Genomic DNA, 25,873 nt, shown 5'->3' on the forward strand with positions numbered 1-25,873 from the left:
ATTTTCCCTTTCTAATTATAGATTTCTTAGGACCTTTCACATTCCATGGTGCACCAACAAGGCATCATAAACTGGAGGAGTCACAGACCCCTCAGGCGCTGTGGTAAGATTGGGTGTGATCTTGGAAGCATGCTACTGAATGCTTGGAACTTAGAAGCATCTGCTGGGCAGATTGTGAATCATCTGAGTTGTTCGTCCTGCTCCCTCTCTAGTGATCCATCCTCCCTGTCACATGCCTTGCACTGGTTTTTGGTATTCTTTTGAATAAATACTGAGGGCCCATTCAAACTTGGTATGTATTATTTTCCTACATCCTATGCAGGGAGAACTAGAAAGACAAAGCCATGGAGACAGTGGCAGTCCCCACGCATTTCTGCTGCCTCCAGTGGAAAACCCAGGCAATACATATGGAGTTCTGTTGGCCCAGTTTGGTGACTGGGTGATTGGCAGATAAAAATAGTTTGTCTGTGTTTTTATGAATCAGGGATTTAGTGGCAGAAGAAAATGTTTTTAATATGAGAATATTTTGGGTTTCAGTCTCCATCTATGTCTGTTAATTGGAAAGGAAGATATGGTTTTAGTGTTGATAGCTGTTTTAAATAAAAGTAAGGATCAGACATTGGAATGATTTGTGGTGACTGTCTTTGAATTGTCATGTAGGATTGGAGACTTGTATATCTAAGTCTGAATCTGTCTTCATATCATTTGTTTTATTTGGCTACATTCGTTGGTACTCGAGAATTTGGTGTTCTTCAATAAGATGTGTTATAGAGTAGTGATTAAAAGTATGGGCTTTTAGGCTAGGCTACTTAGATTTGAATCTCATCTCTGCCATTCATCTCTATAACTTTGAGCGAATTGTACAACCTTTCTGCTTCAAAGGTCTCATCTGTAAAATGGGAATAATCATGGTACCTACTTCATAGGTTTGTCATGAGAATTAAATGAGAATACATGTAAAAATTTTAGAATAGTACCTAAAAATCTTAGAATGGCAGGAACTCAAGAAATGTTCTTATTAGCTTTTCCAGAAAAGATGTGATGTGCACCACTGCACTCCAGCCTGGGCGATGGAGCTAGACTCTGTCTCCAAAAAAAAAAAAAAAAAATGTGATGTGAGGAGCACCATTTTATCTCAGAGCTTTGTTGAGGAATACATTATTTTTAATCTGATACAACTGAAGTAATTGAATTATAGCTGTATGCCAGGTATTCATAGGGTATAGGGAATTCAGTCATGATTAGGACTGACATAGTTCTTGCCCTCATGGAGCTTATAGTTTAATGGGGACTGCAGGTAGGAAAAGACAGATACTGATCACATTTATACAAATTTAAGTGTAATTTTAATTAATGCTGTGAAGTGCAGGTTTTTTTTTTTTCTTTCTTTTTTTAAAATTATACTCAAGTTCTGAGATACATGTGCAGAATGAGCAGGTTTGTTACATAGGTATACATGTGCCATGATGGTTTGATGCACCCATTAACCCATCATCTACATTAGGTATTTCTCCTAATGCTATCCCTCCCCTTGCCTCCACCCCCCGAAAGGCCCCCTTGTGTGTGATGTTCCCCTCACTGTGCCCATATGTTCTCATTGTTCAACTCCCACTTATGAGTGAGAACATGTGGTGCTTGGTTTTCTGTTCCTGTGTTAGTTTGCTGAGAATGATGGTTTCCAGCTTCATCCATGTCCCTGCAAAGGACATGAGCTCATTCTTTTTTATGGCTGCATAGTATTCCATGTGTATATGTGCCACATTTTCTTTATCCAGCCTAACATTGATAGGCATTTGGGTTGGTTCCAAGTCTTTGCTATTATGAATAGTGCTGCAATAAACATATGTGCACATGTATCTTTATAGTGCAATGATTTATAATCCTTTCGGTATATACCCCATAGTGGGATTGCTGGGTCAAATGGTATTTCTAGTTCTAGATCCTTGAGGAATCACCACACTGTCTTCCACAATGGTTGAACTAATTTATACTCCCACCAACAGTGTAAAAGCATTTCTATTTCTCCGTATCCTCTCCAGCATCAGTCGTTTCCTGACTTTTTAGTGATTGCCATTCTTTTTTTTTTGTTGAGACGGAGTCTGGCTCTGCCTCCCAGGCTGGAGTGCAGTGGCCGGATCTCAGCTCACTGCAAGCTCCGCCTCCCGGGTTCACGCCATTCTCCTGCCTCAGCCTCCCGAGTAGCTGGGACTACAGGCGCCCGCCACCGCGCCTGGCTAGTTTTTTGTATACTAACTGGTGTGAGATGGTTGCATTTCTCTAATGACCAGTGATGATGAGCTTTTTTTATATGTCTGTTGGCCACATAAATGTCTTCTTTTGAAAAGTATCTGTTCATATCCTTTGCCCACTTTTTGATTTTTTTTTTTCTTGTAAATTTAAATTCCTTGTAGATTCTGGATATTAGCCCTTTGTCAGATGGATAGATTGCAAAAATTTTCTCCCATTCTGTAGGTTGCCTGTTCACTTTGATGATAGTTTCTTTTGCTGTGCAGAAGCTCTTTAGTTTAATTAAATCCCATTTGTCAATTTTAGCTTTTGTTGCAATTGCTTTTCGTGTTTTAGTCATAAAGTCTTTGCCCATACCTATGTCCTGAATGGTATTGCCTAGGTTTTCTTCTAGGATTTTTATGGGTTTAGGTCTTGTATATAAACCTTTACGTCATCTTGAGTTAATTTTTGTATAAGGTGTAAGGAAGGGGTCCAGTTTTAGTTTTCTACATATGGCTAGCCAGTTTTCCCAGCACCACTTATTAAATAGGGAATCCTTTCCCCATTGCTTGTTTTTGTCAGGTTTGTCAAAGACCAGATGGTTGTAGATGTGTGATGTTATTTCTGAGACATGTATTCTGTCCCATTGGTCTATATATCTGTTTTGGTACCAGTAGCATGCTGTTTTCATTACTGTAGGCTTGTAGTATGGCTTGAAGTCAGGTAGCATGATGCCTCCAGCTTTGTTCTTTTTTCTTAGGATCATCTTGGCTATACAGGCTCTTTTTTGGTTCCATATGAAATTTAAAATAGTTTTTTTCTAATTCTGTGGAGAAGGTCATTGGTAGCTTGATGGGAATAGCATTGAATCTGTAAATTACTTTGGGCAGTATGACCATTTTCACGATATTGATTCTTCCTATCCATGAGCATGGAATATTTTTCCATTTGTGTCCTCTCTTTCCTTGAGCAGTCATTTGTAGTTCTCCTTGAAGAGGTCCTTCAGATCCCTTGTAAGTTGTATTCCTAGCTACTTTATTCTCTTTGTAGCAGTTGTGAACGGGAGTTTGCTCATGATTTGGTGCTCTATTATTGGTGTATAAGAATGCTTGTGATTTTTGCACATTAATTTTGTATCCTGAGACTTTGCTGAAGTTACTTATCAACTTAAGGAGATTTTGGGCTGAGACGATGGGGTTTTCTAAATATACAATCATGTCATCTGCAAACAGAGATATTTTGACTTCCTCTCTTCCTGTTTGGATACCCTTTATTTCTTTCACTTGCCTGATTGCCCTGGCCAGAACTTCCAATACTGTGTTGAATAGGAGTGGTGAGAGAGGGCATCCTTGTCTTGTGCCGGTTTTCAAAGTAAATGCTTCCAGTTTTTGCCTATTCAGTATGATATTGGATGTGGGTTTGTCATAAATAGCTCTTACTATTTTGAGATATGTTCCAATACCTAGTTTATTGAGTGTTTTTAGCATGAAGCGGTGTTGAATTTTGTCGAAGGCCTTTTCTGCATCTATTGAGATAATCATGTGGTTTTTGTCATTAGTTCTGTTTATGTGATGGATTACGTTTATTGATTTGTGTATATTGAACCAGCCTGGCATCCCAGGGATGAAGCCAACTTATCGTGGTGGATAAGCTTTTTGATGTGCTGCTGGATTCGGTTTGCTAGTGTTTTATTGAGGATTTTTGCATTGATGTTCATCAGGGATGTTGGCCTGAAATTTTCTTTTTTTGTTGTGTCTCTGCCAGGTTTTGGTATCAGGATGATGCTGGCCTCATAAAATGAGTTAGGGAGGAGTCTCTCTTTTTCTATTGTTTAGAATACTTTCAGAAGGAATGGTACCGCTCCTCTTTGTACCTCTGGTAGAATTCGGCTGTGAATCCATCTGGTCCTGGACTTTTTTTGGTTGATAGGCTATTAATTACTGGCTCAATTTCAGAACTTGTTATTGGTCTATTCAGGGATTTGACTTCTTCCTGGTTTAGTCTTGGGAGGGTGTATGTGTTCAGGAATTTATCCATTTCTTCTAGATTTTCTAGTTTATTTGTGTAGAGGTGTTTATAGTATTCTCTGATGTTAGTTTGTATTTCAGTGGGATCAGTGGTGATCTCCCCTTTATCATTTATTTATTGTGTTTATTTGATTCTTCTCTCTTTTCTTCTTTATTATTCTGTCTTGTGGTCTATTTTGTTAATGTTTTAAAAAAACCAGCTCCTGGACTCATCGATTTTTTCGAATGGTTTTTCATGTCTCTATCTCCTTCATTTCTGCTCTGATCTTAGTTATTTCTTGTCTTCTGCTAACTTTTGAATTAGTCTGCGCTTGCTTCTCTAGTTCGTTTAATTGTGATGTTAGGGTGTCGATTTTAAATCTTTCCTGCTTTCTCCTGTGGGCATTTAGTGCTATAAATTTCCTTCTGAAGACTGCTTTAGTTGTATGCCAGAGATTCTGGTACATTGTGTCTTTGTTCTCATTGGTTTCAAAGAACTTATTTATTTTTGCCTTTATTTCATTATTTACCCAGTAGTCATTCAGGAGCAGGTTGTTCAGTTTCCATGTAGTTGTGTGGTTTTGAGTGAATTTCTTTTTTTTTTTGAGATGGAGTCTTGCTCTGTCACCCAGGCTGGAGTGCAGTGGTGCGATCTCAGCTCACTGCAAGCTCCGCCTCCCGGGTTCACGCCATTCTCCTGCCTCAGCCTCCCAAGTAGCTGGGACTACAGGCGCCTGCCTCCACGCCCGGCTAATTTTTTGTATTTTTAGTAGAGATGGGGTTTCACCGTGTTAGCCAAGATGGTCTCAATCTCCTGACCTCATGATCCGCCCACCTTGGACTCCCAAAGTGCTGGGATTACAGGCATGAGCCACCACACCCAGCCTCGAGTGAGTTTCTTAATGCTGAATTCTAATTTGATTGCACTGTGGTCTGAGAGACTGCTTGTTAAGATTTCTGTTGTTTTGCGTTTGCTGAGGAGTGTTTTACTTCCAATTATGTGGTCAGTTTTAGAATAAGTGTGATGTGGTACTGAGAAGAATGTATATTCTTTTGATTTGGGGTGAAGAGTTCTGTAAATGTCTATTAGGTCCTCTTGATCCCGAGCTGAGTTCAAGTCCTGAATATCCTTGTTAATTTTTTGTCTCATTGATCTATTATTGACAGTGGGGTGTTAAAGTCTCCCACTATTATTGTGTGGGAGTCTAAGTCTCTTTGTAGGTCTCTAAGAACTTGCTTTATGAATCTGGGTGCTCCTGTATTGGGTGCATATATATTTAGGATAGTTAGCTCTTCTTGTTGCATTGATCCCTTTACCATTATGTAATGCCCTTCTTTGTCTTTTTGATCTTTGTTTGTTTAAAGTCTGTTTTATCAGAGACTAGGATTGCAACCCCTGCTTTTTTTTGCTTTCCATTTGCTTGGTAAATATTCCTCCATCTCTTTATTTTGAGTCTATGTGTGTCTCTGCATGTGAGATGGGTCTCCTGAATACAGCACACCGATGGGTCTTGACTCTTTATCCAATTTACCAGTCTATGCCTTTTAATTGGGGGATTTAGCCTGTTTACATTTAAGTTTAATATTGTTTTGTGTGAATTTGATTCTGTCATTATGATGCTAGCTGTTTATTTTTCCCATTAGTTGATGCAGTTTCTTCATAGTGTCAATGATCTTTATGTTTTGGTTTGGTTTTTTTGCAGTGGCTGGTACCAGTTTTTCCTTTGTATATTTAGTGCTTCTTTCAGGAGCTCTTGTAAGGCAAGCCTCGTGGTGACAAAATCCCTCCGGATTTGCTTGTCTGTAAAGGATTTTATTTCTCCTTCACTTATGAAGCTTAGTTTGGCTGGATACGAATTCTGGGTTGAAAATTCTTTTCTTTAAGAATGTTGAGTATTGGCCCCCATTCTCTTCTGGCTTGTAGGGTTTCTGCAGAGAGATCCACTGTTAGTCTGACAGGCTTCCCTTTGTGGGACCTTTCTCTCTGGCTGCCCTTAATATTTTTTCCTTCATTTCAACATTTTTCCTTCATTTCAACTTTTCCTTCATTTGTGACAATTATGTGTCTTGGGGTTGCCCTTCTCGAGAAGTATCTTTGTGGTGTTCTCTGTATTTCCCAAATTTGAATGTTGGCCTGTCTTGCTAGGTTGGGGAAGTTCTTCTGGATGGTATCCTGAAGTATGTTTTCCAACTTGGTTCCATTCTCCCTGTAACTTTAAGGTACACCAATCAAACGTAGGTTTGGTCTTTTAATATAGTTCCATATTTCTTGGAGGCTTTGTTATTTCCTTTTCATTCTTTTTTCTCTAATCTTGTCGTCATGCTTTATTTTATTATGTTGATCTTCAGTCTTTGATACCCTTTCTTCTACTTGATCAATTCATCTCTTGATACTTGTATATGCTTCACGAAGTTCTCGTGCTGTGTTTTTTAGCTCCAACAAGTCATTTATGTTCTTCTCTAAACTGGTTATTCTAGTGAGCAATTCCTCTAACCTTTTATCAAGGTTCTTAGCTTTCTTGCATTGAGTTAGTACATGCTCATTTAGCTCGGAGGAGTTTGTTATTACCCACTTTCTGAAGCCTACTTCTATCAGTTCATCAAACTCATTCTCCATCCAGTTTTGTTCTTTTGCTGGCAAGGAGTTGTGATCCTTTGGAGAGAAGAGGCATTCTGGTTTTTGGAATTTTCAGCCTTTTTGTGCTGGTTTTTCCTCATCTTTGTGGATTTATTTACCTTTGGTTTTTCCTGTTGGTGACCTTCGGATGGAGTTTTTGCATGGTGATCCTTTTTGTTGATGTTGATGCTATTGCTTTCTGTTTGTTAGTTCTCCTTCTAACAGTCAGGCCCCTCTTCTGCAGGTCTACTGGAGTTTGCTGGAGGTCCACTCCAGACCCTGTTTGCTTGGGTATTACCAGTGGAGGCTGCAGAACAACAAAGTTTGCTGTCTCCTCCTTCCTCTGGAAGCTTCATCCCAGAGGGGCACCCACCAGATGCCAGCCAGAGCTCTCCCGTGTGAGGTGTCTGTTGACCCCTGCTGGGAGGTGTCTCCGCATCAGGAGGCACAGGGGTCAGGGACCCACTTGAATAGGCTGTCTGTCCCTTATCAGAGCTTGAGTGCTGTGCTGGGAGATCTGCTGCTCTCTTCAGAGCTGGCAAGCAGGAACGTTTGTCTGCTGAAGCTGCACCCACAGCCGACCTTTCCCCCAGGTGTTCTGTCCCACGGAGGTGGGAGTTTTATCTATAAGCCCCTGACTGGGGCTGCTGCCTTTCTTTCAGAGATGCCCTGCCCAGAGAGGAGGACTCTAGAGAGGTAGTCTGGCTACAGGGGCTTTGCAGTGCTGCAGTGGGCTCTGCCTAGCTCGAACTTACTGGTGGCTTTGTTTACACTGCAAGGGGAAAACTGCCTACTCAAGCCTCAGTAATGGTGGACGCGCCTCCCCCACCAAGCTTAAGTGTCCCAGGTCGACTTCAGCCTGCTGTGCTGGCAGTGAGAATTTCAAGCCAGTGGATCTTAGCTTGCTGGGCTCCATGAGGGTGGAGTCTGCTGAGCTAGACCACTTTGCTCCCTGGCTTCAGCCCCCTTTCCAGGGGAGTGAACGGTTCTCTCTTACTGATGTTCCAGGTGTCACTGGGATATGGAAAAAAAAAAAAAAACAAACTGCAGCTAGCTTGCTGTCTGCCCCAACAACTGCCCAGTTTTGTGCTTGAAACCCAGGGCCCTTGTGGTATAGGCACCCAAGGGAATCTCCTGGTCTGAGGGTTGCAAAGACCGTGGGTAAAGCATAATATCTGGACCAGAGTACACTGTTCCTCACAGCACAGTCCCTCATGGCTTCCTTTGGCTAGCGGGGGGAGTTCCCTGACTCCTTGTGCTTCCTGGGTGAGGTAACACCTCGCCCTGCTTTGGCTCGCCCTCTGTGGGCTGCACCCACTGGCTAACCAGTCCCAGTGAGATGAACCAGGTGCCTCAGTTGGAAATGCAGAAATCACCCACCTTCTGCGTTGGTTTCACTGGGAGCTGCAGACAGGAGCTGTTCCTATTTGGCCATCTTGTCTGGGAATCCTCTTTTTTCCTTTTGAATTACAGTGAACTTTCCTAGTTCAGATCCACCTCCCAGCTTCATCCCCAGTTGCTGCCAGTTGTTGATATGGTATCCTCCCTGGATTCCTTGAAAGCATAGCTAAGGGCTGGCTTCAGAAGTTCTAGGTATATAGGTTGATTTAGGTCGCTTCGTGTTTTCTTGAATCTAGCCTAGTGATGACCAGGTCCAAGAAGACAAGAGAAGTGTGTTAGGGCCAGGTCAAACCAAAGGAAACATTCCTAGAGGTCATTTCAGGGAGTAAAGAGGCAGCATGGTAATGAAGAAGAGCCAAAGAAAGAACAGAGAGATGGTGGCATCTTTTGACCTAAGACATGAGAATGGTAGAATAGGGAGAAGCAGAAGAATGGTTAGCAAGCTGGGTGGGTCTAGACCAGACCAGAGCAGGTATAGGTGCTGACTGGTTGAACATTAGGCATGGAAAGCATACAGTAGAGCACTAGTAGAGCTCTACAAAAGTGGATGAGGTTGCTTAAAAGTTCTAGGCCAAGTTACCTGGCCTCCTTTCTGCCTTTGGACCCAGGCAACAGATGGCCAAAATAAGGAAACATATGAATAAGTAAGTCTGTTGCATTGTTTTCCTTGGTTCTCACCCTCTTTATTGGTAAGACAGCACAGCCTTTCCTGTGCTGTTAGAAGTGCTCTTGCTTCAGGCAGGAAGTCTAAGAAGATGGGGTAGGTTGTTGACCAAAGCTTGGGGGTAGGTTGAGGATTAAAGCATTTGCTGTTGCTGAGGTCTGGAAGGAAAGGTTTGGGACTTGAGCATTCTTGTTTCTGCCTTGGTGCCTTTTTTTCTTGGACAAAAGTCTGTACCTCTTTTAAAACCCAATACAACAAAGTTGTGTTTTTCCCTAGAGGCCTAATTTTATGAATTTCTAGGTCATAAAATTAGCTTAGTGTTATGTATTTCTATAAACTCTTATCTGTTTAACTAGCTCCTACAGAGGGGCTGCTGGCTGCCTCTGAAGCTTTCAGAAGATTTGAAATGTAGAGGGTAGCCCCGGGTTCCTTATTATTTTGTTTCTGTGGAGCTCCTGAGAGTCTTCACAGGGGCTGCCTGACAATTGCTTTTTGTATTAAAGTCAGCCCCATTAGGTATGTCTCTCAGGCCTCATTAGTTAGAACATTTCACAGCTTCTCATTCTGAAGTGGGGGAGTTCTGCTGGCCTTAGCCCACCTGTGATAGTTGTTGGTGACAGGGTCAAAGTAGGGAGAAGAGAATATTCAGACTGTCATCAAGAATCCCTGACGTCTAGAATATAAACATCTCCAAACATACTGGCCAATTGTCTTATAGGTTTGTTAGTACAAAAGCATATTGTTATCAAAGGAATCTGTAGTCACTAGCGTGAGCCAATGTGGATTAATTGGATTATTCATCTTTGCTTCTTTCTGCTTGTTATGCTCACTCCTCTTGGGTATGTAAACTACAGGGCTTTTGGGGCTTTAGAAAAAACAACAGTTCTTTTCGTTGTAGTAGTAAATAGTCAATTTATTTCACAGCATGATTTTTGGCAAAATAGATAGCTGTATGAGTATCAAGCTGTGAGGCAATAATGAAAAATAATTTACTCTTATATAACTCTTTGAAGTTCAGATTCTTCGACATTTTTACTGTTTCCTTATACTTTTTATTGCAGACATTTGATGAAAGATAGTTGAGGGGCAAATGATAGTTTCTTCTTTTGTCAGTTGGGATATTAAGGTACTGTGAGAGTAAGTGGCTGGTTTGAGGACTGAGAGTTTTTGGCAGAACCAGGGACAGAATCCAGATCTCTTGACTTTCGGCTTAATGTCCTTTTCCCCAGATTTTCGAAGTGGAGATCATGTCCCCAAATGGTTAGGAAGTATTGATCCTGACAATTCTGCCTGGAGCAGTTCAAGGTACCCAGTGGCTTCTCATCTGCCATTCATCCTGCCCTGTGCTAGATCCTAGAAATACAAAGTAGAATAGGTCACAGGCTTTGCCCTTCAGGAGTTCATAGGCTGGTTGGGAAGAGAATGGAAACAATTATGGTAAGGTTTGCAGGATGGAAACAGAAATACCACATTGTTATGGGAGAAACAAACTCTATTTGAAAGAATTGGGGAAGATTTCATAGAGATTACATTAGAGTTAAGGTTTAAAGGATGGGAATAGAGAAAGAGAGAGGATTTATTTTATTTCAAGATGAGAATGATTTGGCAAGAGAGGATTGTGAAAATTTCAGGTTTCAGGGAGGCATGTATGGATCAAAGCTTTCTCTTCCTGCTATACTATTGGCTGAGTATGGCAGCCTCTCTACTAACTCTCCCAGACACTGGAAGAAGCAGGGGGCTCCTAACTCCTCTCAGGATCCTGCCCTCAAGGGAGACTGAAAGGGGGACCATGGCACCCTTTTACAGAGACTCTTGGAACATTGCTGCCTGCTCGGTAAACTCTTGTTTGCCATTTATTTGATCTTCGCCCTGCTTCTTCCATTCTCTTTCCTTTTCTTCATCAAGTTCACCTCCCATAACCATAGCCCATACTTGTCTTTCATCTTTTGGTTAACCGTAATGAGTTTATTCTATTATTTTCCTTCTCTTAATACCCCAATACAGTAAATTACAAATATGCATGTATAAACCCTGTGGGTGCTAATAACAACCGCTAACTTATTGGTGCTTACTGTGTACCAGGTGCTATATTTAGTGCCTTGTACTATTCTTTTATATGTTGTTACCTCTATCCCAATTTTGTGAATGAGAAAACTGGGGCTTAGTTTAAACATCTTATTGTTTAAGAACATATAACTAAGGAGTAACAGAGTGGAATTCAGATTTACATCTCCTGGCTTCATGATCACATTGTTATTTGTTATTCCAGAGATATCAAGGAGAGAGTTATTTGATCTGTAGACAGATATTGTCAGGCGTCATAAAAATTAACACACATTTAGAAAATAACAATATATGCTTTAGCATTAGGTAATAGGTAATATCTTAAGTTGCCATCAAGAAGATGACTGTATCAGTTGATATAACTAAAAGTTTAGTGTTAGTCTCAGAAAATAAACAATTCAGAAAATATTAATTAGAATTCTAGTGGTTGTATCTTAGGACTGGAGAGGTATGATAGGACATTATGGAGACAGGTGTTGAGAATGAGGGAGAACCTTAACGGATACCTGCCCTAGACAGTGGAGCTGACCCAACAATAAAAGTCAAATCAGAGTTGCAGCTTGCTGTTCAAGGCGAAGAGTCAAAGGGGTTACAGACCCAGATGCCATTCCTGCAGATCCCAAATTCATAGTACTTGGATGCACAGGTATTCAAAAGGCAAGTAGGCAGTTGTCATTTAGGAGGAAGTGGGTCCTACTGGGGCTTTGGGACAGGGTGCTAAGTTCAGAAATGTGGGACTGTTTTCTTATAAGCAGAGTGGTAGAAGCAGCCACTGGGCTAGGAGTCAAGGATAGGATTTGATCCTTAAGCTAGGAGAATTGACTAGAGTCATATTGGGAGCAAGAACCAAAGCAGAGGACCAGCCTTGAGAGCCAGAATTCTGAGTCTTTCTTTGGTTGTACCAAAGGAGTCCTGGGAGCGCAGAATTCAGCTATGGTGTCTTAGTTGATGCAGCCGTAGTGATTGGCTCAGAGAAAATAAGAGTAAAAGAGGCTGACAGAGCATATCAAAATTACACTCAATCGGCAAAACAACGTGATACGGAACATAACTAGCAAAAGAGGTGGATTTCAAATGAATCTTTTACTCATTGGAACTTTGTTAAAAATATAGTAAGACAGGCAGGAATCTACTTGATACATTGATACCTGTTGGAAACCTAATAATGCTAGGGACTCATTTATTTCTCCCACATGTATTTGTGCAGCACCTGCAGGGTACTGAGAGGATAGAGTGGGAATAAATCAGTCAAGTACTTTGTTAGCAAATCTAAATTTCTCTCAAGATGGGATTATTTCACTTAACTTACAGCAAAGTCTATATATGATTTAAGGAGGTAGGGTTCAGCAAGGGAATAATAGATGTATAGTTATTTCGGAAGAGATTGGCACTGAAAGAAAGAAATAACTCGAGTTCGAAAGAATAAAGGAAGTGTTGATAGGAGTGACTACTGTTGTTCTAAATTAAACAAACGTAGAAATCAAAGTGCACATTTAATCCCTAATTTTCAATGGTTGTTTCAAACCTCCTTATGGTCACATGAAATTGGTCTAGTACAGTAAATTGTTTCCTTTGACAACTAAGTTTTCCTTCAAGTGATTGTTTTAAAGTTTTGTGTTCTAAGTTCTTTAAATATGCACCCATCATACTAGATTATATTTAATCCATTCTCTTACATAACCACTATCATTTTGGATTGCTCTCAATTCCAGTGGAATTAGAATTTCTTAGAACTGTTTGGTTTCTTGGCCTGCATGGCAGGCCTAAAAGAGGCTTGGAAGGTACTCAATGATGGGAGGGCAAGGTCTTTGGAGCCTCCATCAAGAGTAGTATGGTAGGTGAGGTATATCCACTAACATGATCAGATTTTCCCAAGATTGCTATATACACAGACTATTTTTAACAGTCATCTTTTTTTCTTCATTACTGCCAGCTCTGGATCAAATACTTCAGGTTCTTGCCTGCTTTAAACATGCCCTCAGATCTCTGTAATTCAAGTTGAAATGTCTGAAATAAGGAAAGTATTGTTTAAGGATAGAGTAGCTTATTTATGCTGGGAAACTCCCAGTTAATATTTCAGGGTTATTTTCTAGAAAACTAATTTATCTCTCCTTAACCCCATGGAGATGTTTTGGTGAAAACCACATTTATTGTAACGCATGAGTTAATGTAGATAAAATACTTAAGGCAGTGATGGCACATTCTAAGTGCTCGAGAGATGTTAGGTATTACTACTATTAGTCTTAGAAATGAGGACCAAGAACATGGTTTAGCCACAACACATGATAACTCAGGTTTACTTTTTCTAGCTCTTGAATGTACCACATTTACCGAAAGAAGACAAAATATTCACGTAAAATGTTGGTGTCTTAGTACGTGTTTCTTTGAGTCATCTGCCTTGCTGAACAACTGTATGATAGGCAAGGTTATACTCTGGAATTATGTGGTTTATTTCTTACTCATGCTCACTGCCCATCAAGATCATCTAGGGGCTTTGCTTTGCATTATCTTTACTCCAGACCCCAGGATGGATGGAACATAGACCATCAGAAGTGCTCCCTTTCTCTGTGGCAGAAGGAAACAGAGCCAAGGAGGGCCACATTTAAAATGCCCCTGTCCAGAAGTGATGGAGTCACTTCTGCCAGTAGCTCATTGGCAAGAATGAGTCACGTGACACCACCCAACCACAAGAGGACCAAGAAGTGCAGTCCTACCAAATGTCTGCAAGTAGGGATATAACAGGATGTATCTGGTAAACTGTGCTAATGACTCTCACACTGGACTAATTAGATGCATTATGTATTGCATTCCTGGCTAGCCATCTGAAAAGCATATGACACTGGTCATGGCAAAAGCTTCAGTATTGCTTACTACAAATATATCCCCACTCTTGAAAGTAGAATTCAGAAGGAACCTGAAAATGTTCTGGTTGGTCTGTCTACAAGATCACCCTCAGTCATGTAATTATTGCTTTAAAGTACAGGGTATGATAACAAGTAAATTTGTTGATTTTGTAATTAAGTTAATGGTGTAGTGGTACAGTTTTTGTAAGTGAAAGGCAAGGAAGTTATATTTTAAGGAAACGTACTGACATTTACTTGGTAATATTTATAAACCATAAAGAGTTTATCATTAATAGTAGTATTGTGATATTGCTGCTTGCTACTGCTATTGTTCAAATTCTCATTTTTTATTAAAATTTTAGTAGACTTTTGTCTTATAGAAACTAGTAATGATTTAGGGCATATACATAACTGTCTTGTGAATTTAGGCAGTATTATGTACTGCATTGGAGACTTCTGAAAATATGGTAGATTTGGAAAACTACAGATACTATTTTATTTTTGAGCTTAAAATGCAAGCTAGGGATATAAAGTGGCAAGAGATGAGGCCAGGCTGGCAGATGGAGAGGCAGGGGTGGTGGTGGTGGTGTCATATTGTGAAAGGTCTAACTGTGTAAGAGAGTTCAGTTGTTATGTAGTCACTGGGGAGTCACTGAATGATTTTGAGGAAGGTGACATAGTCACATTGTATATTAAATATCATTGTGGTGGTAGGGTGTGAAGGACTTAAAGGAAAGGGGTGAAATTGGTGGGAGACTGAAAAGAAAATTATGTATTGAGAGTCCCAGTGAGAGATGAAGTCACAGTGCCCATGTGAAATACAAGGAGGAGATGAATTTAAGACTGTTTAATAAGCTAGAACATGGTGATGGATTATAGGAAGAAGCTGCGATGACTTCTACGTTAGGCTCAGGTAATTGAGGGAATGGTGACACCCTTTGCCAAGATAGAATTTAGGAAGGGGAACAAGGACAGAAGTTAGAGTAGGATGATAAACTTGTTTAGACATGTTGAGTTTGAGATGCCTGGGGACATACAAGTATATAAAGCTAGAAGGCATTTAGATATTAGGATTTAGAGTTCAGAAGTCAGAACTTGGCTAGAGGTAGAGATTTGGGTGTCGTCAATTGCACTTGAATAAATGGACATTTTATAGAGAAATAAAAGAAGACCTCTGAGGATAGAGCCTGAGGAATACCAAAACTTAGTGGGTATGCAGAAGAAGAGGATCTAGGAAAGAATGCTGAGGAGTGGTGGCCAGCAAGGAAGGAGGAACAGCAGCAGGGAATGATGTGCCAGAAACCAAGCTGATGAGCCTTGGAAGGAGGAGAAAGTGCCCTGTTGCTTATATGCCCAGTGAGAAGATCTCCTGAGAAGTTAGCTTTGACTAATGTGGAGCCATCTGTGACATTGATCAGAACATTTTTAATGGGAGTAGAGAAGGCAGAAACCAAACCACAGTGAGTGAAGGAGTGCATGAAGGAGACAGAGAAAGGGTAGTGATTTAAGAATAAGAGGCACAGAGATGCTGTTTTTTGTTCTGGTATGAGAGAAACTTGACTTAAATATGATATCCTAAGCCAGATTTCTTAAAGGCAGGGCTTCAGATGGAGATTTTCACTTAAGTAGTGTATATTTGTGAAAAATTTCTGATCTATACCAAATTACTTAACATTTAATTAGGAAAATCATGGCCCAGATCAAAAGTTAGAATTTGAGAACAGCACTGAGAATGAACTAGTTATAAAGCTGAAAGAAGTTGGGAATGGCTAGTAAGACAGTGAACTGACCATGCAGCACACAGCTGAGGGAGAAACATTTCAAAATAGGCCCCAGAGGAAGCCAGATCAGGTTTTAGGAGCAAATGTACTGGGGACGATTGGCCATAAGAAGGGTTCTCCCTGTGGTGATTTTTGAGAGCATAGGAACCTTTCTAAAACAGGAGTTGGCAAACTTCCTCTGTAAAGGGCCAGATAGTAAATGTTTTAAGCTCTGTAGGCCATACAGTTCTGTCACAACTACTCAACTCTGTCATTGTAACAGGAAAGCAGCCACAGACTTTATGTAAATGAATAACCACAGCTAAGTTTCAATAAAACTTTGTTGACAAAAACAAGTGGATTTGGCCTGTGAGTTATAGTTTACCAACCCCTGATCTAGAGGCATTATCACACTTCATGAAGGACTTCGTTCCTGCCCCAGTAAGGAACCCGGTGAGGCTAGACACAGACGCCTTATTCTCACCCCTAAAGGGCTTGCAAACTCTGCTGGGAAATGTCTCACTATTTAGGCTCCATCTCATAATTCAAGCTTGTAGTTCTTGAGTCTTTTGATTTTAAATCAGAAAATGTTAAGGAGTCTCTATCTCTGTGGGTGTTTGGGTAGTTGACTGGATTCTATATTTTGTTTTTTAGAGTTTTTTCTTTAATAATGTGTATGTGTATGAATATTGAGCTTACAGCTTATTAACAATTCTATATGTATTTGCTTTAGATCCTTTTCAATCAGATTAGAAATGGATCCTGAAGATTAAGGTGTAAGTAATATTTGTGGAAATAGGAAATTGAATAGGGAGTACATTGTCCATCTTAACTTTCTGGCATGGCTCTCTCTCTTTACTGCTGCTTGTGCCTGCTTCTCATGTACTTCGTCATCCAGTGTCCTGGGGCCTCTACCCTTATGCTTCAGCCGTTTTTGCCATTCTCTTGAGCAGTGAGTAGCATGAATTCGTGTTTGCAGCGATCAGAGAAAAGATAAGTAGTTTTCCACATAGTCCTTTTTAGATGCCAAACTGGCACGATTTGTGTCACCAGAAAAATTTTCAGAGGTACAGGATATAGTAGTACAGACTAGTACCAAGTTAGCTAAAGGTCAGTGCTCTTAGGCAAGTGACAAAGGTTATTTCAAGAGTATAATGCTACAAGTAGGAAGTGAATTCAGAGTCAGGAACCTAAGAGGTTTCTAACAGATTGGAGCATAGAAAATGAGAGTGATTGAGATAAATGGTTTAGAATAGGGGTCCCTAACCACCAGACCATGGACTAGTATTTCGTCTGTTTACAGTCACTCCCCATTGCTCACATCACTCCCTGAGCTCCGCCTCCTGTTAGATCAGCAGCGGCATTAGATTCTCACAGGAACGCTAACCCTATTGTGAACTTCGCATATGAGGGATCTAGGTTGTGTGTTCCTTTTGAGAATCAAATGCTTGATGACCTGTCACTGTCTCCTGTCACCCCCAGATGGAACTGTCTAGTTGCAGGAAAACAAGCTCAGGGCTCCCACTGATTCTACATTATGGGCGAGTTGTATAATTATTTCATTATGTATTACAATGTAATAATAATAGAAATAAAGTGTACAATAAATGTAATGTGTGTGAATCATCCCAAAACCATGCCCCTGGTTTGTGGAAAAATTGTCTTCCATGAAACCGGTCCCTGGTGCCAAAAAGTTGCGGACCGCTGGTTTAGAATGTAGGCTGTCAGCAAGGAAGGGGCCTCATCCACTTATGCAGTGCCTCCTTCAGACTTAGACTGAGTGCCTATTATGAGTCAGGTATAGTCCTATATCTCAGGAATACAGTAAGGCATAAAATAGGGTCCTGATTGTATCTAAACCATGGAACATAGAAAATGACTGCTTGCTCAGTTCTCCCAATGATGGTACTTAAGTAGTGCCATTCCAGATGGAAAGTAGAGCCATAATTTATTATTTATTATTATTTTTTTGAGACAGTCTCACTCTGTCACCCAGGCTGGAGTGCAGTGGCGCGATCTCAGCTCACTGCAACCTCCGCCTCCTGGCTTCAAGCGATTCTCCTGCCTCAGCCTCCTGAGTAGCTGGGATTATAGGCATGTGCCACCACACCCGACTAATTTTTGTTTTTTTTTTTGTTGTTGTTGTTAGTAGAGACAGGGTTTCACCATGCTGTTCAGGCTGGTCTTGACTCCTGACCTCGTGATCCACCTGCCTTGGCCTCTCAAGGTGCTGGGATTATAGGTGTGAGCCACTGCGCCCGGCCATGTAGTCGTTATTTATTACATGTAGTGGATGCCTTGGTGTATGGGGGCTTAATTCTCCTGGGAACTCAGGTTGAGAAAATCAGTCTAGTGGAGCAATAATAGAGTGGTAAGTGCAGTGATAGAGAAAAAGTCCTGGGTGTCATGGGAGTGTGCAATAGGGATACCCAGCTAGCTTACAGAGGGCCAGGGAATGCTTTCTGGAAAGGAATTTTGGGAAGAAATGAAGTCTGAATGGAAAACTGTAAACCATGTGGAGAATAGAGAAGGCTTGATGGAAAAGAGAGACTAACCTTCTCTAAGTCCAAAAAGTTTTAAAAATATAGCTAGAGGGGAGATTTTGAGAAGATTGGTGACCAGAGATAAGGTCTTATCAGCTTCTTACTGGGCACTGACAAAGCCAGATCGCAGACAGTCAGACCCAGTGTCTTACTGGTCTCAGTTTTGTGCTGCTGTAACAAAATACCTGAAACTGGGTGATTTATAAAGAATAGAATAGACATTTATTTTCTCATAGTTCTGGAGACTGGAAAGTTGAAGATGAAGGCACTGGCAGGTTCAACTACCTGGTGAAGGCAGCATCCTCCAGAGGGAAGGAAGGCTGTGTCCTCACATGGCAGAAAGCGGAACAGCAAGTGGGCCTACCACTCTGTGAAGCCTCTTTTATAAGGGCCTAACTCCCATTCATAAGGGAGGAGCCCTCATGATATCATCACCTTTTAAAGGCCTCTTTTTTTTTTTTTTTTTAAACAGAGTCTCGCTCTGTTGCCCAGGCTGGAGTACAGTGGTGCGATTTCGGCTCACTGCAACCTCCACTTCCTGGGTTCAAGCAATTCTCCTGCCTCAGCCTCCCGAGTAGCTGGGATTAGAAGCGCCCACCACCATGCCCAGCTAATTTTTGGAATTTTTTTTTTTTTTTTTTTTTTTTTGAGACGGAGTCTCGCTTTGTCACCCAGGCTGGAGTGCAGTGGCGCGATCTCGGCTCACTGCAAGCTCCGCCTCCCGGGTTCACGCCATTCTTCTGCCTCAGCCTCCGAGTAGCTGGGACTACAGGCACGCACCACCATGCCTGGCTAATTTTTTGTATTTTTAGTAGAGACGGGGTTTCACCATGTTAGCCAGGATGGTCTCGATCTCCTGACCTCGTGATCCGCCCGCCTGGGCCTCCCAAAGTGCTGGGATTACAGGCGTGAGCCACCGCGCATGGCCATTCACTTCTTAATACCATAACATTGGCGACACCTGAATTTTGGAGGGGACACATTCAAATCATGTTACTCAGTCTCACTGGATGAATGCTATCTAAGATGAGCTGGATACTGTCACGGCACTTGGTGCATGGTCATTTCTTTTCCTTGAAATTATGATGCGCTATCTTTAGTCTAAAAGCACTGCAGTCTCAGGTCCTTTGGGATAAGATATGGTGTCTTTTGAAAGTGAGGAGGTTGACCCTGGATATATTGGCTTTGGGCTTTCTGCCTGTCCTCTCTAATACATACTTGGTGTTGGGCGTGGTTTTCCTTTTGGGGTAATTTGGATTATTGCCACTCAAAGTGTGGTCCATGTACTAACAGGATGGAAGAATCTCAAGACCCACTGAATGAGAATCTGCATTTTAACGAGATCCCCAAGTGATTTGTATGAGCATTACATTTTGAGAAGCACTGATGTGGATGAGTAGGTCTTTTTTGCTCTTATGATAAAAATTAGTTTGTCACTATAGAGAAAGGAGAACTTGTATATGACATTATTATAGCTGGTCCTGGAGGAGAGTCATGGGTGCAGTGTAACTTGTTGGGGCTTCAGAGGTTTCAAGTAATGATAACGATTTCCTTGTTTTAGACTCGAGATCCCTCACTCTAACCCTTCACCCCCTTCTCCAGTTAGCTCTAGCAGTTGAAGGATATATTGTTCTTGTAGTTGGAAAAACCCACTGATTAGTTTATTAAAAAGAGATAGATTTTAGAATATCTTGAGTTATTTTTATCCCACTAAGTGTTCTGTAACCTACCTCCTTCCCATTTTGGGGAGATCATTTTATTTATTATTATTATTTTTAAGATGGGGTCTTGCTGTATTGCCCAGGCTGGTCTCAAACCCCTAGGTTCAAGCTGTCCTCCTGCCTCGGCTTCCCAAAATGCTGGGATTACAGGCATGAGCCACCATGCTCAGCCTTGGAGTTCATCTTAAGTTCAGACAATCATGTCATTTCTGTCTTACTGGACTCCAGCTTCACTCTTTTTTTTCTGGAAGGGGATTACCTGTTACATTATGTTTAATACATGTTTGTCACAAACTTTCTATTTGAGACCCACTTTTAGTAGCTTTCAGCATAGTTTGAAGTCTTTTTGACAAGTACATTTACAGATTATGGTAGTTATTTCAATATACAGAATTTTTGTATCTTGAAACACTTGAAAGTGTAAAGCACCTCCTCATAACTTGAGTATTACTATTTTTCCATTTGGCCTGTGCTACTGCAAAATGATATGCTAGTGCATCAAGTGGGATTAGAAAGAAAAAGAAGATAGCTGCTCTTTCTATAGTTGATAGTGTAAAGAACTAGAAGAGGAAAATGTAAAGAAAAACAGTCTGAAACTTTAAATGACTATATTTGAGGTTTATCAAAAAGATAAACTGTTTTTTAATAAATGAGGCACCTGCATTATCAAAATGATTTATTATTTGTAATTGGAATTATCTTTTCATCCAGACTTTGGTAAGAGGTGGTTAGATTATGCCAAAAAATGATTAACATTTTAAAAAATTGAGGTAAAATTCATATAACATAAAATTCACCATTTTAATAATTTTAAAGTATACAGTTTTGTGGTTTTAGTATATTTACAATGTTGTGCAACCCTCACCACCATCTAATTCCAGAACATTATTCACCCCCAAAAGAATCCCTGTGCCCATTAAGCAGTAGTCACTCTCTGTTCGCCTTCTTCCTAGATGCTGGTAACCAGTAATCTGTTTTCTGTCTCTATGGATTTTCTTATTCTAGACATTTCATATAAATAGAATTGTACAATATTTGTCGTTTTGTGTTTGTGTTCCTTCACTTAGCATAATGTTTTCAGGGTTCTTCCGTGTTGTAGCATATATCAGTACTTCATTTCTTTTTGTGGCAGAATAACATTCCATGTGTGGGCATGCCACGTTTTGTTATCCTTTCATCAGTTGATGAACATTTGGGTTGTTTCTACTTTCTGGCTATTATGCTGTTGCGAACATTCATGCACAAGGTTTTATATAAGCACATGTTTTCACTTTTTTTGAGTATTTGCGTAGGAGTGGAGTTATTGGGTCACGTGGTGACTCCATGTTTAACAAAAATGATTTTTAAAATAAAGATGACTGAAAGATACTGTCCCCAAACTTTTCTGACCCCAAAGAAATTAGTCTTACGAATATATAAACAAGTTAAGCCCTAAAATTACTTGTTTTCTTTGGCATTTTGTCTACTATATGAGCTGCAGTTGTGTTGCTCCTGTTTCTTTTCACATGCAAGTCACCATTTTGGACATTTCAGAATGGAACCCCTCTATCTCCTAGACTGTGAATTTGATGGTCCTTTGCTGTATTATTTTATGAGTTACTTCTGGAGCATCAACAGTTCTCTCTTAAAAAAAAATCTTGTGGGCATTTAATAAGAGTTGTATATGCCCAAAATGTGTTTGCTCCTGTTGTTGAAGGAGGTTGTTTATTATCGTTGTTGTTATAGTGTGTTATTGAATATAGTTTAGGAACTCAAGTAGCTTAGTTACCTAATATAAATACTATTGGTGGGGGCGGCGGGCGGCCCGGGGCTGCGCGAGGGCGGGGTGCCGCCTCCCTGGGCCTGCCTGGGCAACCGCCTCCGCGATGCCGCTGCTTGTCGAGGGGAGGCGAGTGCGGCTGTTGCAGTCCTCGCCCACGCTGCTGCGTCTGAGGCCACTCTCCTTTGGAGGAAAGAGCCAGACCTCTCAGAGGTCAGTCTGTTCAAGAAGTGGGACCCCAGGGCCTTCTGTGTGTTCAGCAAAGAGAGCTTGCAGTGACCTCCCCGAAGAATGGCTCCATCTCCATTCTGGGTTCTGATGATGCCACTACTTGTCACATTGTGGTCCTGAGGCAAACAGGTAATGGGGCCACGTGCTTGACACATTGTGACGGAACCGACACCAAAGCTGAATTCCCCTTGATCATGAACTCCATAAAATCCTTTTCCGACCACGTTCAATGTGGAAGGCTGAAAGTGCACCTCGTTGGAGGCTTCAGTGACGATAGGCAGTTGTCACAAAAACTCACTCATCAACTTCTTAGTGAATTTGACAGGCAAGAAGATGACATTCACTTAGTGACATTATGTGTGACAATTAAATGACCGGGAAGAAAACGAAAACCACTTTCCAATAATATATGGCATTGCTGTCAACATTAAGACTGCAGAGATTTACAGAGCCTCCTTTCAAGATCCAGGTCCGGAGGAGCAGCTGCGTGCGCGCGAACCTTAGCAGGAGGACCAGTGATTAGCATTTACGATGCAGAGACAGAACAACTTCGCATAGGACCGTACTCCTGGACGCCATTTCCACATGTGGATTTCTGGTTGCAGCAAGATGACAAACAAATACTAGAGAATCTTTCTACTTCGCCTCTGGCTGAGCCGCCCCACTTTGTTGAATTTATTAGATCTACCTTGATGTTTTTTAAAAAAAATACCCATCTCCAACTAACACACTGTTTCCTGGAAATAAAGCCCTACTCTCCAAAAAAAAAAAAAAAAAAAAAAGAATTACTAGGTCAAAAGATAAGAAATTATTCAAATGGATTCTGTGTGCTACCAGGTTGCTGTGGTCTGAATGTATCCCCAGAATTCATATGTTAGAAACATCATCTCAAACGCACCAGCGTTGGCAGATGTGGAGTCTTTTGGGAGGTGTTTAGGTCATGAGGGTAGAGCCCTATTGAATGGATTATAAATAAAAGGGCTTGCAGAATTGGATTTTCTTACTCTTGCCCTTCTGCCTTCCGACTTCTACCTTCTGTCCACATGATGACTCAGCAAGAAAGCCCTCACCAGATGCTGATGCCTTAATCTTGGACTTCCCAGCCTCCAGAACTGGGGAGACAGTCTGGACACAGGGAAAACCTGAGACCAGGTTTTTATCCATTCTTTAATTAAATAATTAAAAGAGATAAACAAATTTGCTTTTATTTCTTTAACTTTTACTTTTTGGCTTTCCATTCATACTGTGACCTTGTTGATATTTTAAATGTTGGTTTTATCATCTTCAGTATTGTCTGTTTCTCATATGTGTTATTTCTGTGTTTGGCACTTTGCTTTGGGCACAGTGCCACTTGTGTGTGCCTAAGGCTGGATTTGTGTCCTCATGGTATTAACTCTCAAGTTAGGGACATAGACATATTTCTGTAAGCGTACACATCCTTGTTTTGTGCAGACTTTTCTTTCATGCTCATGTTTCTTTTCCTTTTGTTTGTAGCCAGACATTTTGGACCCAATGTCTATTTCTCACTAGTGATGTGGATTCTGCAGTTTGTTTTCTACCCCAGCTTTCTACCAAAGTTGTTCTTTTCATGGTTGTCACTGATTTCCTACCTGTTTTCATTGGTGGTTTTCTTAGTTTTCATTTTCCTTGAGCTTTCTACAGTGATTTAAGACCATTGATTTCCATTTTCTTTGTAATAACCTCTCATTAGTTCCATGGCCTGGTTCTGTTTCTTCTATTCAGTGTGTTTGTTTTTTTTATTGATTTCTCTCTTTTCTCCACTTAGTTGTAGACACTTCTTTTTTCTTTTTTTGAGATGGAGTCTCGCTGTGTTGCCCAGGCTGTAGTACAATGGCATGATCTCGGCTCACTGCAACCTTTGCCTTCTGGGTTCAAGCAATTCTCCTGCCTCAGCCTCCTGAGTAGCTGGGATTACAGGTGCACCACCACGTCCAGCTAATCTTTTTTTTTCTTTTTCTTTTTTACTTTTTTTTTTTTTAAGGAGAGATGGGGTTTTGCCACGTTGGCCAGGCTCTCAAAATCCTGACCTCAGGTTTTCCACCCACCTTGGCCTCCCAAAGTGTTGGGATTACAGGCATGAGTCACTGTGCCCAGCCAGTTGTAGACATTTCTTAAGCTTCTAGCCTATGTCTTCTTTTCTTTCTTTACATTCTTTTCCATATAGGTCTTTATGTACTTTCCTAGTTTAAACTGACACTTCTATTTGGAGGATTTCCACCATCCATTTGTTTATTCGACATTTTTTGATTGGCAGCTTTGTACGTGGCACTGGCCTGGGTCCTGGAGATACAAAGATGAACACACTTTGACTACCCTCGATGAACTTGGAGACCATTGCAGAAATCAGATGTGTAGACAGAGAGCCACATTGCTGTGTGATACGTTTCTTAACCCTGATGTGAACACAGAGATGAAGGAAGTATATGGAGTGGGAGACAATGGCTCTAAGGAAACTTAAATTTCTTGTAAGAGTGACATTTGAATTGCAGTTGGAAAGGAGAGTTTGCAAAATGAAAACTAAGGGGTGAAGAGAATATTTTAGGAAAGGGAACTGTATGTTTAAAGGAAGAGAAGCATGCATGCCTCCCAAGTCTCAACTGGTGAGGGCAGGGGTTTTGTCTTATTTTATTTGTATTCATGGTATTAAGGTAACAACTGGCACCTTTCAAGTTAGATTGGGGTCTCCATTCTAGATCCTTTATTTACTGGCTCTGGGCTTTAGGGGCCTTACCTATAAATGGTGTAAGTTTTTGATAAGGGTGAATGAGCTGTAATCAACTAAAATAGTGTCTGACAAGTAGTAGGTGCTTTTAAAATGTGAGTTTTATTCTTTCATTTTCCTTCTCTATCTAGCCACCTGTTAACTGGCATACAGTAGGCAGGGAGTAGATACTTGTTGAACAATTTCAGTGTTTCCAAACACCAGAAAAAGATACAGGATTGTTTCTTGTGATGTAAACTTTTACGACTAGGAAGACCAAAAGCACAGGATGAATTCACTAAATTTAGTAATCTTACAAAGCAGAAACTTGTTTTCTTAAGAACTAGCTTTAACTGGAAGAGAAAACACAGCAATGAATCAAGTCAGGTCTGCTGGATGTTTGCACATGGGAGCTGGATAATTTTCCCCCCAAATATAAAAGATTGGATATGTTGTTTATAAATATCTTCTATAATATTTCTTCATTAATGTTTATAGTTGATTTTGGGTTTGTTTTCATCTTAGTTTCTTTTTTTTTTTGAGATGGAGTCTTTTTCCGTCGCCCAGACTGGAGTGCAGTGGTGCGATCTTGGCTCACCACAACCTCCGTCTCCTGGTTCAAGCGATTCTCCTGCCTCAGCCTCCCAAGTAGCTGGGATTACAGGTGCCTGCCAGCATGCCTGGCTAATTTTTTGTATTTTTAGTAGAGACGGGGTTTTGCCACGTTGGTCAGGCTGGTCTCGAACTCCTGACCTCAGGTGATGCACCCGCCTCAGCCTCCCAAAGTTTTGGGATTACAGGCGTGAGCCATTGCACCCAGCCTCCATCTTAATTTCTTTTTGTTTACAGAGTTAAATAAGCTTGTTTGTAGATTTCAGTTGATCCGGGCTGGTCTGTTTTCTCCTTGGGGTCTCAAATACAGTAGTTTAACTATTTCTCAGTTAGTACCAGCTCAGACTAGAGTCGTTTAGGTTTTTATTACCAATGACATTCTTATTCCTTTGTATGACATAAAGGCCTTCCATGACCTGCCCTCTTCCTTCTTGGGCAACTGTATTTCCTTTAGCATACCTGTAATCTTGGGCACCACATACAGAAGGTCTTTGAACGCACCATGCAGCTGCATGCTTACATTTTCTTTTTATACACAGTTTCCTTTGCTTGCAGTTCTCTGCATGTGTCTCTTTCTCTTTCCCCTACTCATCTTTCTAGACTGGTTTCATAGGTTGTTGCCTCTGGGAAGCCTTTCCTTCATATCTTTACAATTGTTATCCAATGCTGCCGTTTTTTTGAATTGAAAAATCTTTAGATGT

At 40.8% G+C, this 25,873-nt stretch overlaps 1 protein-coding gene and 1 pseudogene across 1 annotated transcript in view; both read left to right on the top strand.

The window, feature by feature from the left end:
* The window catches only part of LOC105473922 (DIS3 like 3'-5' exoribonuclease 2), a 374,047-nt gene that overhangs the window by 77,353 nt on the left and 270,821 nt on the right, over positions 1 to 25,873 (top strand).
* LOC139357241 (protein N-terminal asparagine amidohydrolase pseudogene) overlaps positions 1 to 25,873 on the top strand; it is a 35,864-nt pseudogene continuing 9,991 nt past the window's right edge.

This window comes from Macaca nemestrina, chromosome 11, assembly GCF_043159975.1.
Source record: "Macaca nemestrina isolate mMacNem1 chromosome 11, mMacNem.hap1, whole genome shotgun sequence".
Lineage (NCBI taxonomy): Eukaryota > Metazoa > Chordata > Mammalia > Primates > Cercopithecidae > Macaca > Macaca nemestrina.